Raw genomic sequence first — 18026 nt, forward strand, 5'->3', positions numbered from 1 at the left:
AACTGCAGTTTCTCCCTTTCTTTCACCCAATCTCTTCTTACTTTCCCTTATTTTGTCTCTCTTCCACTTCCCCAAATCCCTTTTATGGAGACTGTGTTGCACTAATCTTTTATTAATTATCATGGAATATTGTGCGCCACTCATATATTGCACTTGGTATGCTTGGCTACATATGGAGAACTTCTTCACTTTGAAGTGAGTTTGGATTTAGAAGGTTATTGTTTTTCTTGTGGTTTCCTTTCAGTCAATTCCATTGTATGTGACAATGATGCAAAGCAGGCAGAGAGTTGCCTTAAGGCTTTAGGATGGGCCAGAACTATGGAAACAGATTCTTCTTTGGTTAATGCTATAGGTGTGCCTGACTTCAGTGTCATCTCAGTGACACAGTTGATGGCTGACAACAAAGAGAAAGAGTAAACAAGGGAGAATGAAGGAGTAGCACATGATTAAGAACAAAAATAGAAACACTCAGTGTCTGTAATAATTAGACGCCAAGAACATGTCAAAGCATCTGAACTTCCCATCATAGCTATTATTTTTATTTTAAAAACTAGTCATTGCAGTTCAGCGTACCTTATACTCAGTAGTGGGAAAGAGAACTAATATTTACCCTTGTCTGCAATTTACCAGACATTGTACTGGGCACTTTATTTGCATTATGTTATTTAAGCTTTGCATGAACACTCTGAGATAAGAATTTCTATTAGTCTGTCAGTGACAGAGATCAAGTGCTTAGCACACACGCGCACACATACACACATATATGCAGGCACACACATATGCCTACACCCCTGTTGGAATTTTTCAATTTAAATAACTGAGATGGCAGTAAAATAGCCCCAATTCTCAGCCTATAAAGCTATGGAAGATTTTGGTTCTGGCATGGCAAAATAAACCCAATAGAACCCATTTCTTCCACTGATTCCAGCTACAAATACTGCACAAAATACAATAAAACACTGTTTGAGGACTCAAAACTAAACCAAAGCAGGCAGATTACTGAGGAGGGGCAAAACTTGGTTAAATGACCACATGCTGGTGAGAGTTCAGTTTCTTTTTTTCTTACAGCTTTACTCCAAGGGTGAGTGAGAATAGTGAAGGAGTGATGGCAGTGTGGGCAGATAAAATCTTAATAGAAAACCCAGTCATTCTGGCTAGTGGAACCAGGAAAAGCAGCTTGTGGAGGTTGGAGAGTGCAGGGAAAATACCAGAGTGGAGAGAACTGGAAAAGGAAGCCCTAATTCTATGTATGAATCTGCACAAGTCTCGGACTCATTCTTGCAGTACAGATGGGAGTGACTGACTTAATCAGCACAGCACAGGCTTTGACAACTAAACGGAAGTTTGAACCAGTGCCCACAAATGGCAAGATAGAACTTACAATCTGAGTCTAAACAATTGATTGCCACTAAAACAAGAATATCACCATTCGCCGGAGGATTATAATAGGGCTCAGTGTACAGAAAACATAAAATTCACAATGTCCTCATTCATTAAAAAAGTTATATGACATATGAAAAAACCAAGAAAATGTGTGCCTGTCTTTACCCCAAAAGAAAAGATAATCAACATGTGCCAAACTCAATATGACTCAGATGTTGGAATCATTAGACACAGACTTTAAAGCAGCTCTTATAACTATGTATCATGAGGTAAAGAAAACACTTGAAATGTATGGAAAGATAGAAGCTTTTTGAGAAATAGAGAACCATGTGAATATTTTAGAATAGAAAAATACTAAAATGGATAATTTAGAACTAAAATATACAACACCTAAAGACTGTACCAACTCAATAGCAAAATGGAAATGATAAAGAACAGAGTCTGTGAACTTGAGGATAGACACTATCCAGTCTGAAGAACCCAAAAAACATTTGAAAAAAAATGAACATAACCTCAGAGACATATGGGACAATATCAGTATGTGCGATTGAAGTTCTAGAAGGGAAGTATTAAGAGACAGGGGTGGAAAAAATATTTAAAGAAATAATGGCCAAAATATTTCACAAATTTTGTGGAAGACATAATTTATAGATTCAAGGAAGTCAGTGAACCTCAAACAGGATAAAAAGAAAAAAGATTATCCTTAGAACTCATAAAAATCAAACTTCTTAAAACCAAAGATAATTTTAAAATTCTTAAAAGAAGCTATAGAAAAATAGCACATTATAAACAGGAGACTACCAATTCAAATGACTGTAGATTTCTAACCAGAAGCCACAGAAGCTCAGGATAGAATAAAATATTGAAAGAAAATCTCTATTAATCCAGAATTCAACATCCAGTACAAATATCATTCAGGAATGAAAGCAAAATAAAGGCATTTTCAGATGAAGAAAATTTTATCTCTCTCCTCATTGTGCTTTTGATTTCCCTGATGATTAATGACATAGAGCACCTTTCTCGTACCTGTTGGCTATTAGAATATATTGTTTGGAAAAATGTCCATTCAGGCCCTTTGCTTATTTTGTTTTATTTTTTAATTTATCTCTATTGAAAATATTACGGATGTCCCTGTTTTCCCCCCAACGACCCCCTCCATGCTACCCCTCCCCAGGCCTTCACCACACTACTATCTGTGTCCATGGGTTATACATATATGCATATAAATTCTTTGGTTAATCTCTTCCCACCCACTCCTTCCTTCTGATATACATCAGTCTATTGGACGCTTCAATGTCTCTGCATCTATTTTGTTGGTCAGTTTATTCTGTTCATTAAATTCCACATATGAGTGAGATCATGTGATACTGATTTTTCTCTCATTGCCTTATTTCACTTAGCATAATACTCTCCAGGTCCCTCCATGCTGTTTTAAAGGCTAAAAGATCCCTTTTTTTGCAGCTGCATAGAATTCCATTGTGTAAATGTACCACAGCTTTTTTATCCACTCAATTACTGATGGGCACTTGAGTTATTTCCACATCTTAGCTATTATAAGTCACACTGCTGTGAACATAGGGATGCATATATTCTTTCTGATTGTGTTTGAGGCTTCATAGGATATATACCTAGAAGTAGGATCACTGTGTTAAATGGCAGTTACATTTCTAATTTTTTGAGGAAACTCCATACTGTTTTCCATAGTGGTTGTGCCAGTCTGCATTCTCCACATCCTCATCAGCACTTGTTGTTTGTTGACTTATTAATGGTAGCCATTCTGACAGGTGTGATGTGGTACCTCATTGTCATTTTAATTTGCACCTCTCTGACAATTAGTGATGTTGAGCATTTTTTAATATGTCTTGGCCATTTTTATGTCCTCTTTGGAGAAGTGTTTATTCAGGTCTTCTGCCCATTTCCCGCCCCCCGCCCCTCTTTTTAAATTGGATTGTTTATCTTCCTTTTGCTGAGTTGTTTGAGTACTTTATATATCATGGAACTTAACCCCTTATTAGATGTATAATTGGCAAAAATGTTCTCCCAGACAGTGGGTTCCCTTTTCATTTTGATGCTGGTTTTCTTTGCTGTGCAGAAGCTTTTTAGTTTGATGTAGTCCCATTTGTTATTTTTCCCTTTGTTGCTCTTGCCCTAGGAGATTTATCTGTGAAAATCCTGTGACATGAGTCGTCTGATATTTTGTTACCTATGGTTTCTTCTAGGATTTTTATGGTTTCACAGCTTACGTTTAAGTCTTTTATCTATTTTGAGTTTATTCTTGGGTATGGTGTAAGTTGGTGGTCTAGTTTCATTTTTTTGCATGTACCTGTCAGATTTTCCCAACTCCATTTATTGAAGAGACCGTCTTTACTCCACTGTATGCTTTTGCCTCCTTTATCAAATATTAATTGAGCATAATGGATTGGGTCGATTTCTGGGTTCTCTGTTCTGTTATGCCTGTTCTTGTGCCAGCACCAGGCTGTTTTGATTACAGTGCCTTTGTAGTATAACTTGATATCCTGTATTGTGATCCCTCCAACTTTGTTCCTCTTTCTCAAGATTGCTGTGGCTATTTCAGGTCTTTTTGGATTCCATATAATTTTTGGAGTGTTTGTTCTAGGTCTGTGAAATATGCAGTTGGTATTTTAATAGGGATTGCATTGGATCTATAGAATGCGTTGGGTAGTATGGACATTTTAATGATATTAATTCTACCAATCCATGAACATGGTATATTCTTCCACTTGTTTATATCTTTTTTTATCTCTTCTCATCGTCTGTAGGTTTCTGAGTACATGTCTTTTACCTCGTTGGTTAAGTTTATTTCTAAATACCTTACTTTTTTTGTTGCTATGGTAAATGCAATGGATTTTTTGGTTTTTCTTTCTGAGAGATCATTCTTTTTGTATAAAAAGACCATCGATTTTTGGGTGTTCATTTTGTATCCTTCTATATTCCTGAATTCATTTATTAAATCTAATAGTTTTTTGGTGATATTTTAGGGTTTTCTATGTACACTATCATGTCGCCTGTGAATAATGACAGTTTTACTTCTTCCTTTCCAATTGGGATGCTTTTTATGTTTTCTACTTGTCTGATCACTGTTAGCTAGGACTTCCAGTAATATGTTGAATAAGAGTGTTGAAAGCAGACACCTCTGTCTTATTCCTCTTCTTAGGGGAAATGGTTTTAGGTTTCCCCCATTATGATGTTGCCTGTAGGTTTGTCATATATGGCCTTTATTATGTTGAGGTGTGATCCCTCTATTTCAACTTTGCTGAGAGTCTTTGTCAAAAATGGGTGTTGGATTTTGTCAAATACTTTTTCTGCATCTATTGATATGATCAAGTGATTTTTGTCTTTTAATTTGTTTATGTGATGTATCACATTTATTGATTTGTGAATATAGTGCCAGCCTTGCATCCCTAGAATAAATCCCACTTGGTCATGATCTCTCATCTTTTTAATATATTGCTGGATCTGATTTGCTAATATTTTGTTGAGGAATTTAGCATATATGTTCATCAGGGATATGGCCTATAATTCTCTTTCTTTGTAATGTCTTTGTCTGGTTTTGGAATAGGATGATGCTGGCCTGGTAAAAAGAGCTTGGACGTGTTCTTTCCTCTTGGATTTTTTTTTGAATTATTTGAAGAGGGTAGGTGTTAGTTCTTCTTTGAATGTTTGGTACAACTCCCCTGTGAAGTCATCCAGACCAGGGCTTTCTTTTGCTGGGAGTTTTTAAATTACTGCTTTAATTTCATTAGTTGTTTTGGGCCTATTCAGGGTTTCTGATTCTTCCCAACTCAACTTTGGATGATTGTATTTTTCTAGGAATTTGTCCATTTCATCCAGGTTGTCCAGCTTGTTGGCATATAGTTGTTCATAGTGTTTTCTTACAATCCTTTGTATTTTTGTGGCGTCAGTTGTTCCTTCACCTCTTTCATTCCTGATTTTGTTTATTTGGGTCCTCTCTCTTTGTTTCTTGATGAGTCTGGCTAAAGGTTCATCAATCTTGTTTATCTTTTCAAAGAACCAAATCTTGTATTCATTGACCTTTTGTATTGTTATTTTAGTCTCTATGTGATTTAATTCTGCTCTGATCTTTATTATTTCCTTGCTTTTACTTACTGTGGGCCTTTCTTGTTCTCTTTTAGTTGTAGTGCTAGATAATTTATTAGAGTCTTTTCTTGTTTCTTGAGACAGGCCTGGACTGCAGTGAACTTCCTTCTCAGGACTCCTTTTGCTGTACCCCATAGATTTTGCATTGATGTGTGTTCTTTTTCATTTGTTTCCAGGAAGTTTTTTATTTGTTTCATGATTTTCTTGGTAACCCATTCACTGCTTATTACAATGCTATTTAGCTTCCATGTGTTTGAATGTTTTCTAGTGTTTTTATTGTAGTTGATTTCTAGTTTCATGCTATTGTAACCTGAGAAGATGTTTGATATGAATTCAATCCTCTTGAACTTGTGAAGACTTATTTTGTGATCTAACATGTGGTCTACCTTTGAGACTGTCCCATGTACACTGAGAAGAATGAATATTCTGCAGTGTTGGGGTGAAATATTCTGTATATGTCAATTATACCCATCTGATTTGGTGTGTTGTTTAAGGTCTCTGTTTTCTTGTTGATTATTTTTGTCTGGAAGATCTATCCAGTGATGTTAGTGGGGTGTTAAAATCCTGTACTATGAATGTATTACTGTAAATCTTTCCCTTAAAGTCCTCCAAGAGATTTTTTATATATTTATGTGCTCCTACATAGGGTACATATATGTTTACCAGGGTAATATCCTCTTGTTGTATCAGTACTTTTAGTATTATGTAGTGGCCTTCTTTGTCTCTTTTTATGGCCTTTGCTTTGAAGTCTATTTTGTCAGATATAAGTATTGCTACATCTGCTTTTTTTTCCATTTCCATTTGCACGGAAAATTTTTGTCCATCCATTCACTTTAAGTCAGTGTGAATCTTTTGTCCAGAGGTGGGTCTCTTGTAAACAGCATATATATGGATTATGTTTTCTTATCATTCAGCCACCCTATGTCTTTTGATTGGCTCATTTAATCCATTTAAATTTAAGGTTATTATTGATAGGTATTTATTTACTGCCATTTTTATTCTTTATGCTTGTCTTCCTCTATCTCTGTCTATTTCTTCTTCTTACAACAGTCCCTTAGAATTTCTTACAGAGCTGGTTTGATGGTATTAAACGCTTAGCTATTTTTGTCTATGAAACTGTTTATTTCACCTTCAACTTTGAATGATAGCCTTGCTGGATAGAGTAGTCTTGGATTCAGTCCCTTGCTTTTCATTACATTGTATACTTCATGCCACTCTCTTCTGGCCTGAAGTGTTTCTATTGTGAAATCAGCTGAAAGTCTAATGGGAGCTCCTTTGTAGGTAAATTTCTGTCTCTCTCTCTTGCAACCTTTAAGATTCTTTCTTTGTCTTTAATGTTACCATTTTAATTATGATGTGTCTAGGTGTGGGTCTTTTTGTGTTCATTTTGATTGGGACTCTCTGTGTTTCCTGAACTTGAGTGACTTCTTGCTTCACTAGGTTAGGAAATTTTTCTGTCATTATTTCTTCCAATGAGTACTCTATTCCTTGCACAGATTCTTCTCCTTCTGGCACCCCTATGATGTATATGTTGTTATGTTTCATGTTTTCTCAAAGGTCCCTTAAACTTTCCTCTTGCTTTTTAATTTCTTTCCAGTTGCTGCTCTGAATGGCTGTTTTTTTCTACCTTGTCTTCTCATTCTCTGATTCAGTCCTCTCCTTCTTCTAGTCTACTGTTGATTCCTTCCAAGGTATTTTTAAAACACTTTATTAAATTTATTGGGGTGACAATTGTTAATATCAACATATAGGTTTCAGGTGTGGGTTTCTATGTTATAAGATCTATTTCTCTGAGTGTCCATGACCCAAAGTCATATCTTCTCCTGTCACCATATATTAAGACCTCTTCTAGCCCCAACCCCCAGCCCCTTCTCTCTGGCAACCACCACACTACTATTTGTGTCCACGAGTTTCAGTTTTATGTCCCACATATGAGTGAAATCATGTGGTCCCTAGCTTTTTCTGACTGACTTATTTCACTTAGCACAATATTCTCAAGGCCCATCTATGTTTTTGCAAATGGCAGTATTTCATCCTTTCTTATGACTGAGTAGTATTCCACTGTGTACATGTACCACATTTTCTTTATCCAACCCTCTATCGCAGGACACTTTGGTTGTTTCCATATCTTGGCCACCAGGAATAATGCTGTAGTGAACATAAGGGTGTATATATCTTTGTGACTATATGTTTTTGTGTTCTTAGTGTATATACATACCCAGGAGAGGGATTGCTGGGTCATATGGTAGCTCTATTCTTAATTTTTTGAGGAATAACCAGACTGCTTTTCATAGTGATTGAACAAGTCTACATTTCCACCTTCAGTAAATGAGGCTTCCCTCTTCTCCACAACCTCTTCAACACTTGTTATTGCTTGTCCTGTTGATAATATCTACTCTAACAGGTGTGAGGCAGTATCTCATTGTAGTTTTGATTTACATTTCCCTAATTGTTAGTGAGGTTGAACATCTTTTCATATATCTATTGGCTGTTTGTATGTCTTTTTGGGAGTGGTGTCTATTCAGGTCCTCTGCCAAATTTTTTATTGGGTTATTTGTTGTTTGGTGTTGAGTTTTATGAGTTCTTTATATATTTGGAAATTGAAACTTTGTGGGATGTACTGTTTGCAAATATAATCTACCATCTGGCTGGCTGCCTCTTTGTTTTGTTGTCAGTTTCTTTTGCTGTGTAAAAACTTTGTAGTTTGATAGGGTACAATTCATTTATTTTTCCCTTTATTTCCCTTGCCTTTGGGGTCAAGATCATAAAATGTTCTCTACAACCAAAGTTCATAAGTTTGGTGCCTATGTTTTCTTCTGTGTAACTTATTGTTTTGGGTCTCACATTTAGGTCTTTGAGGCATTTTTAGTTAACTTTTTACATGGGGACAAACTGTAATTGAGTTTTATTCTTTTGCATGTGGCTTTACAGTTTTCCCAGCATCATTTATTGAAAAGACAATCTTTACTCCACTGTGTGTTTCTGGCTCCTTTGTTGAAAATTATCTGCCCATATACATGTGGTTTGATATCTGGGCTCTCTATTTTATTTCACTGATCTGTGTGTCTGTTCCCGTGCCAATACCAAGCTGTTTTGATTATTGTAGCTCTGTAGGATAATTTGATGTCAGGTAGAGTGATGCCTCCAGCTTCGTTCTTTTTTCTCAGAATTACTTTGGCTATGTGGGGTCTTTTGTGGTTCCATACAAATCTCATGATTTCTCATTCCATTTCTTTAAAAAATGTCTTTGGGGTTTTGATAGTGATTGCTTTAAATCTGTATATTGCTTTGGGTAATACGCCATTTTAACTATGTTGATTCTTCTGATCCGTGAACACAGGACATTTTTCTGTTTTGCTTTGTCTTTTTCAATCTATTTTAATAATGCTTTGTAATTTTCAGTATATAGGTCTTTCATGCTCTTTGTTAAGTTTATTCCGGGGAATTTTATTGTTTTGGTTGTAATTGCAAAAGGAATTGTTTTTTTCATTTCATTTTCTGAAGTTTTGTTGTTAGTATACAGGAAGGAAATAGATTTTGTACATTGATTTTGTATCCTGAAACTTTATTGTATTTGTTTAATAGTTGTTTTGTGGAGTCTTTAGGGTTTTCTATATACAGAATCATGTCGTCCACAAAAAGTGACAGTTTTACTACTTCCTTCCTTATTTGGATGGCTTTTATTTCTTTCTCTTGGGTTATTGCTCTGGTTAGGACTTCCAGAACTATGTTGAATAAGAGTGGTGAGAGTGGACAACCTTGTCTTGTTCCTGATCTTAGAGGAAAAGCTTTCAGTTTTTCACCATTGAGTATGATATTAGCTGAGGGTTTACCATATATGGCCTTTATTGTGTCAAGATACTTTCCTTTTATTCCTATTTTAATGAGTGGTTTTTTTTTTAATCATATATGGATGTTGTATCTTATCAAATGCTTTTTCTGCATCTATTGATAAGATCATATGATTTTTATCCTTTCTTTTGTTAATGTGGTGTATTACATTTATTGACTTACCTATGTCGAAACTTCCTTGTGCCCCTGGAATGAATTCCACTTGATCACGATGTATTAATTTTTGATGCACTGCTGTATTCAATTTGCTAGTATTTTGTTTAGGGTTTTTGCATCAGTATTCATCAGAGATATTGGTCTGTAGTTTTCTTTTTCTGTGTCATCTTTGCCAGGTTTTGGTATCAGGGTTATATTTGCCTCACAGAATGTGTTAGGAAGTATTGCCTCTTCTTCAATTTTTTGGAAGAGTTTAAGAAGGATAGATTTTAAATCTTCTTTGAGAGTTTGGTAGAATTCACTGGTGAAGCCATCTGGTCCTGAGCTTTTATTTTTTGGGAGGTGTTTGATGATTGTTTCAATTTCCTCGCTGCTGATAGTTCTATTTAGATTTTAATTCTTCATGATTTAGTCTAGGAAGGTTATATATTTCTAGGGACTTATCCATTTCTTCTAGGTTATTGAATTTGGTGGCATATAGTCTTTCATAATACTCTAGTATAATCCTTTGTATATCTGCGATGTCTGTGGTGACTTTTCTCTCATTTCTGATATTGTTTATATAGGTCTTTTCCCTTTTTTCCTTAGTGAGTCTAGCCAGGTGTTTGTCAACTTTGTTAATCTTTTTAAAGAACTATAGCTGTTTGTTTTATTAATTTTTGTGTGTAGTCTTTTTGTTTTCCATTTCATTCAATTCTGCTCTAATTTTATGATTTCCTTTCTTCTGCTGACTTTAGGTTGCTTTTGTTCTTCTTTTTCTAGTTTTTTAAGATGTGATGTTAGGTTGTTTGCTTGGGATTTCTCTCATTTCTTGAGATAGGCCTGTAATTATATAAACTTCCCTCTTATTACTGCTTTTGCTGCATCCAGAAGTTTTGATATGTTGTATTGTCATTCTCATCTCCCTCTATATATCTTTTGATCTCATCTTTTATTTCTTCTTTGACCCAGTCATTTTTAGTAGTATGTTGTTCAATCTCCAAGTAATTGTGAGTTTATTTGCTTCCTTTTTGAAGTTGATTTCTAATTTCAAGGCATTGTGGTCGGAGAATATGCTTGGTAAAATTTCAATCTTGAATTTGTTGATGCCAGTTCTGTGACCCAACATATGATCTATCCTTGAGAATGGTCCATGTGCACTGGTGAAGAATGTATGATCTGATGTTCTGGGATGAAAAGCTCTGTAAATGTTAATTATGTCCATTTGGTCTAGCATGTCACTTAAGGTCAGTATTTCTTTATTGATTTTCTGTTTGGTTGATCTGTCTAGAGCTGTAAATGGACTATTAAGGTTCCAAACTATGGTTGTGTTTTGATTTGTTTCTCCCTTTAGTTCTATGAGTAGTTGCTTTATATATTTCAGTGCTGCCTGGTTGTGTGCACATATATTAAGAATAATTTTTTTTTCTTGATGTAGTGTCTCCTTTATCATTAAAAAGTGTCCATCTTTGTCTCTTGTTATCTTTGTTGTCTTGAAATCTATTTTTTTAGATATAAGAATGGCTACACCTACTTTTTGGTGAATGTTATTTGCTTGGAGAATCATTTTCCACTTTTTTACTTTGAATCAACCTTTGTCTTTGCAACTTAGATGTGTCTCTTGTAGGCAGCATATGTTTGGACTTTGTTTTTTTGATTCACTTTGCTACTCTGTGCCTCTTTATTGGTGAATTCAGACTATTTACATTTAGGGTAATTGTTGATGTATGAAGATTTCCTATAGCCATTTTATCTTTTGTTTTCTGGTAGTTCTGTGCCTCCATTGGTTCTTTTCCTTTGTACTTTCTCTGCTGTTTTTGTTTGGTGGTGTTTCATACTTCTTTTTTCTCTGTCCTACTTTTTTTAAGCCATGTATCCTGGTTTGGGGATTTTTGTGTGTGGATGCTATTAGGTTTATAAAAAAGAAAGTTGCGTATATACAATAGTTAGTGCATATGATGTTCATCTTCCTTTGCCGTTTCAGACCTTTTACTCCCTCCCCTTTTATGTTTTTGTTGTCACAAATTATCCCTGTTCATGATTTAAGTTTTTTGGTGAATTACTCGTAGTGTTGTGATCTTATATTCTTTGTTTCAGGTAGAATAACTCCCTTGAGTATTTCCTGCAATGGAAGTTCTCTGTTGATAAAAATCTTTCAGCTTTTGTATTTCTGGGAACATCTTTATTTCTCCATATTTAAAAAATAATTTTGCTGATATATTATTAGTGGCTGGTAATTTCTCTCTTTCAAATGTTTGAATATTTGGTTCCACTCTCTTTTGGCTTGTAGAGTTTCTGTTGATAAGTCGGATGAAATTTTGATGGGGTTTCCTCTGTAGGTCACTTCTTTCTTTTCCCTGGCTGCTTTGAGAATTTTTTCTTTCTCATTAATTTTTGACAATTTAATACAATGTGCCTCGGAGAGAGCCTCTTTGGATCAAGGTAACTAAGTGTTCTGTTTTATTCTTGGATTTGAGGAGCTAGTTCCATAGGTTTGGGAAGTTCTTATCCACTATTTGTTTGAGTAGACTCTATTTCCTTCTTCCTCTCTTTTTCTTCAGGAATGCCTATTATTCTGTTAGGCATTTTTCTGATGGAATCAGATAGTTCTTGTAGAGCATTTTCATTTTTCTTTATGCTCAGGTCTCTCTCTTTCTTCTGTGTCATTTCTAGATTCCAATCTTCAATATCACTAATTCTTTTCTCTAACTGGTTGGCTTTGTTTTCTATGCTCAGTAGCTCATTCCTAATCTCTTTAATTGCATGCTTCATTTCCAGGATTTCTGACTGGTTCTTTTTAAAATTTCAGTCTCTTTGGTAAAGTACTAATTTTGTTTATTGATTTATTTTCTGAGTGCATTGTGTTGCCTTTCTATATTTTCTCACATCTTGTTGAGCATTTTCAGAATTGTAATCTTGAAATCTCTGTCATTTATATCACATATTTCCATGTGTTCCAGTTTGTTTTCTGGGGATTTTTTGTTTTCTTTCTGATCATTCTCATTACCATGGTTGTTTATGGTATTTGCTCTTCTCCTTTGTCTAGGCATAAAAGTCCCTTCTATTATAACACTTTCTGAAGAGATCTTTTTACTATTTTCCAGTAGATGGTGCTGAATTGCAGGATTTTTTTTCCCCCCCCTGTGATCTCCCAGAATTGACCTCCAAAAGCTTCCATAAGACAATACAGCTGTGTTGCTTGGGGTTGGGGTTTGTTTTGCTCTCACCTTAATGGCTACTCCAACCTCCATGGGGTCCCACTGCAAGCAGCAAACCCATGAATCAGCCACAGAGGCAAACAGTGGCTCCACTGCAGTAGTTATTAGTTTACAGCTAAAACCTTACATCAAAGGCAATGGGAGGTGAGTTTTGGGATTCCAACTTGTGGCAAGGCTCTGTGTTTCCATTTCTTTTTCAGAAACACCCCAGCCCAACAGTGGACAGCCACATGGCCGAACCCCATGCTCTGTTATGCATCTGCTAGCTCAGTCACTGTTCTCTTCGCTTATTCTGTTGGGTTGCTCCCAGCAGCTCTCTGTTCTTCCTGGCCACTGAAGAAAGCATCTGCTACTGCCAGCTTCCTCCCCTCTCCTGGCTGTAACTTGAATTCCTTTCAGCGGGGCTGTGTCTGTGGGCCTTTTGGGCCTTTCTCCCTTCTCATCTCCCCATTTATTCTCCTTGCTCACCTTTAAATGTTTCAGTGTGGGGGTCTCTCAGGAGTGCCTCTGTATTGAGTAGGGAAGTCTTTGCTGAATTATAGTTGGTTAATTTGTTGAAATTTTAGGGGGAGAAGCCAAGAGTATCTCTTAAGCCATCATTGCTCTGACCCCAAGGGGTTTTTAAATTTTTATTTTATTTTTAATACTCACCAGAGGATATTTTCTCCATTGCCTTTCAGAGAGAGTGGAAGGGAGATAGAGAGATAGAAGGAGAAACATTTATGTGAGAGACACATCCATTGGTTTCCTCCCACAAGGGCCCTGGGGTTGGGGATAGAACCTGCCATCAAGGTATGTGCCCTTGGCTGGAACTGAACCCAAAACTCTTTAGTCCACAGGCTGATGCTCTAACCACTGAGCCAAATTGGCTAGGGCCTCAAGGTATTTTTTATTTCAGTTGTGTCATTCTTCATTTCTGCTTTGTTCTTATTCATTGCTTGTACCTCTTTTTTTATGCTGGTGTAGTTCTCATTAAGTTTCAAAAATTCCTCTTTAAGTTGCTTGTAGTTCTCACTAAGTTGTTTGAGCACCTCTCTAATTATTACTTTGAATTCTTTTTCTGACAAATTGCTTGCCTCCATTTCATTAAGTTCCCTTTCTGGTGATTCCTCCTTTTCTTTCATTTAAGGGTTGTTTCTTTGTCTCTCTAGTATTGCTGCCCCTCTGTATTTGTTTCTATGTGTTGCTATGCCTTCCAGTTTTTGTGGGGTAGTCTTATGTAGTAGGTGTTTTTTGGGACCAGTAGTGCAGTCTCTGAGCTGAGTGCTCTAGGAATGTCACTTGTTAGAGTTATTTGGGTTCTCCAGTTGTAATTGGGTCTTGAATGTTGTTGTCCTATTTGTGAGTGGAATCTCCACGCAGGCTGGCTCACTGCGAGGACCACTCCTGACCACATCATGTGAGCTGTTGTCGAGGTGCTGACAGAACAGAACAAAATACAACAAAACAAAATAAGAAACAAAACAAACAAAATAAAAACATGCACAAGACTCCAACAACAACAGCAACCACAATAGAAGAGAGAATTAGAAAAGAAATATAGCAAGAATGATAGAAGAAAACAAAGAAGAAAAAAATATGAGGAGAAAAAAACAGGAAGAAAAATAAATATGAAGGGGCAGAGATGAAATAAAGAAAATAAGAATAAAGAATGGGGAGGGAAAATGGTATAAAAGAAAAGAGGTAGTGCCTCCTGGCAGCTCCTTTTGGATCCTGATCTTCTTATGATTGTGCATGATTGTTCTGTCTGCTGATTCTGGACTTCTTGGGAGGTATGTAGGTGCCAACCACTGTCAGAAACTGTTCTCCTTTTGCTTTTAGCAACCTGTTTGAAGCTCCAAGTGATCCACAGTTTGTGTCTGTCACCACAGGACTTGGCTGCACATGGGCAGAGCCAAGCTGCACTCTAAGGCCAGTTTGTTAGCAGCACAGGGCTGCATCACCAAACGTCCCCATGTTTCCCAAGCTCCTCTGCTTGCCTTCACCTGCCAGCCAGCCATAAATCTTAACCACTCGCAAGTCTGTTTTTGAAAGGGCTTTAGGTGGAAATCAGGAGTATAGACCTCTGGGTCTCCTGTGAGGGGGCGCTGCTGTTCAGATTTAAGTTGTGGGTATGTTTTCCTGTTCCAGAGCTACTCCTCTGAGAGTTTCCCAGAATATTTCCTTGACCTCCTCTGGGCGGAGATCCTATGCAATTCAGTTGGATCAGCTGGAACCCTGGAGTTTTTATTAGCTCTCCTGTGAGGAGGAAACACCAGCCAGGAACCCTGGATAGTGGGGAGGATGGCCCCACCCCCATCCAATCACTGACTCTTCCTGAGACTGTTCAAACCCATAGGCTTGGGCTCTACTGCTGTCTCCTCTGCAAAGGTCCAGTAGCAGGTTTCGGCAGGCAGGGCTCCTCAGGGTGTGGCAGGCAGTATCACTTAGGGTGGGGTGGTTTCTGGGAGGGGCTAGAGTCTCTCAGGAAAAATAGGCATTTAGGTTTGGGGAGGTATGACTGAATGCAGGAATCCTGGCTGCTGCGTTTGCACATCTCCCCCCAGTGCTTCCCACCCCAGCCTTTTTTTTTTTTTTTTTTTTTTAAATTTATGTTCAAAATATTGCAGATTTCTTTTTTCTCCCCAGTGACCCATTCCATTCCATTCCATCCCATCCCACCCCCCTCCCCAGTCCCTCTCCACACCATTGTCTGTGTTCTTGGGTTGTGCATATATGCATATAAGTTCTTTGGTTAATCTCTCCCCCCCCCCCAACCCACCTGCTCTCCTCCATCCCTCTGAGATTCATCAGTCTGATCCATGCTTCCATATCATTGAATCTATTCTGTTCATCAGTTTATTAAGTTCTTTAGATTCCACATATAAGTGAGATCATGTGATGTTTGTCTTTCTCTGACTGGCTTATTTCACTTAGCATAATATTCTCCACGTCCTTCCATACTGTCCCAAATAGTGTGAGATCCTTCCTCTTTACAGCTGCATAGTATTCCATGTGTGTATATGTCCCACAACATTTTTATCCACTCATCTACTTATGGGCACTTGGGCTGTTTCCAGATCTTAGCTATTGTAAATTGTGCTGCTATGAACATAGAGGTGCATATACTCTTTCTGATTAGTGTTTCAGGATTCTTAGGATATATTCCTAGAAGTGAGATCACTGGGTCAAAAGGCAGCTCCATTTTAAATTTTTTTAGGAATCTCCATACTGTTTTCCATAGTGGCTGCACCAGTCTGCAATCCCACCAGCAGTGTATTAGGGTTCCCCTTTCTCCACACCCTCACCAGCACATGTTGTTTGTTGACTTGTTGATGGTAGCCATTCTGACATGTGTGAAGTGATACCTCATTGTGGTTTTAATTTGCATCTCTGTGATGATTAGCAATGTTGAGAATTTCCTCATGTGTCTCTTGGCCATCTGTATGTCCTCTTTGGAGAAGTGTCTATTTAAGTCCTTTGCCCATTTTTTAATTGGATTGTTTGTCTTCTTCTTGCTGAGTAGTAGGAGTTCTTTGTACACTTTGGAAATTAGCCCCTTATCAGATGTCTTTAGTCACCTTAAGTTGGCACCGCACTCCCTCCTCCAAAGCCTCCAGTGAGTAGCTGCAGACCAAACTCCGGTGTTCTGGGTTTAAAAAGAACACACACACACACACAAAATGCAGCTTTAACTCCGACTGGATTCAGACTCCCCTGCAGCCAGCAGCCCTGCTGCCTTTCACAGCTGGATGTTACCTGGGCCTCTGGTCTTGGTTCTGGTGCTCTGGGCTGTGGAGTCCAGCCTGGACTCTGGGCCTCGATCTCCTCAGGGAAATAACTCCCCCTTAACCAAGAAATCCCTCTTCACGCCCGCTGCCTGGAAGCTGGGCCAGCCCCTATTTCCATCTTGCCCTTCCTATCAGTCTCCAGGTTTTTTCTGTCCTTCCTTGATATGTCTCTTCCTCAGCTGGACCTCACTTGGTAATTCTGGGTGAATGTTCCTGAATTCAGTTGTATTTCCTGTTTGGCCCTGGGAGAAGGTGCAAGAAAGGCCTGCCTACATGGCCTCCATCTTCTTTTCCCACCTTGGCCTATTTTAAAATTGAATTATTTGTTTTTTGGGGGGAGTTTTTTTTGTGTGTTTTTTTTTGCTATTGAGTTTAATGAGTTCCTTATATGTTTTGGATATTAACCCCTTATCAGATATGTGAATTACATGTTTTCTTTTTTTTCTTTTTTAAATATATCTTTATTGATTTTAGAGAGAGGAAAGGAGGGGGAGAGAGAGAGATAGAAACATCAATGATGAGAGAGTCATTGATCCGCTGCCTCCTGCATGCCCCCAACCGGGGATCGAGCCCACAACCCAGGCATGTGCCCTGACCAGGAATCGAACTCCAATTTACTGGATCCTAGGCCGACACTCAACCACTGAGCCACGCCCGGCCGGGCTGCAAATTACATGTTTTTTAACCATACCAATAGCATACCTTTTCATTTTGTTGATTTTTTTCCTGTGCAGAAGCTTTTTAGTTTGATATAATTTCACATGTTTATTTTTACTTTTGTTGCTTGTGCTTTGGGTGTCATATCCATAAATTCATTTCCAAGACCAATGTCAAGGAACTTTTCCCCTATATTTTCTTCTAGGAGTTGTATGGTTTCAGGTCTTACATTTAAGTCTTTAATCCATTTTGAGTTCATTTTTGTGAGCGGTGTAAGATAGGGGTCCAGTTTTATTCTTTTGCATGTGAATATCCAGTTTTCCCAGCACCATTTGTTGAAGAGACTGTCTTTTCCCTATTGAGAAGTTTTGGCTTCCTTGTCAAATATTAGTTGACTATATATGCATAGGTTTATTTCTGGGTTGTTGATTCTGTTCCATTGGTCTGTATGTTTTATTCCAGTACTATACTGTTTGAATACTATAACTGTAATATAGTTTGAAATAAGGGAGTGTGATACTTCCAGCTTTATTTTTCTTTCTAAAGATCGCTTTAGTTATTTGGAGTCTTTTGTGGTTCCATAGAACTTTTGGGATTGCTTTTTCTATTTCTGTGAACAATTGGAATTGTGATAAGGATTGCACTGAATCTATAGATTGCTTTGGGTAAAATGGACATTTTCACAGTATTAATTATTACAGTCCATGAGTCCAGAATAGCTTTCCATTTATTTAAGTCCTCATCAATTTCTTTTATCAATGTGTTTTAAACTAGAAGCCTGTCCCTCAGGCTGCAACTTTTAAGAGAAGCAACCAGGTCTCTTTCACAAAAAGACTGGGCAAATTTTAATGTGCTGCCTCCCCACTGGGCCCTGGGGGATAGGTATACCTAG

This window comes from Miniopterus natalensis, chromosome 2, assembly GCF_054644295.1.
Source record: "Miniopterus natalensis isolate mMinNat1 chromosome 2, mMinNat1.hap1, whole genome shotgun sequence".
Taxonomy (NCBI): Eukaryota; Metazoa; Chordata; class Mammalia; order Chiroptera; family Miniopteridae; genus Miniopterus; species Miniopterus natalensis.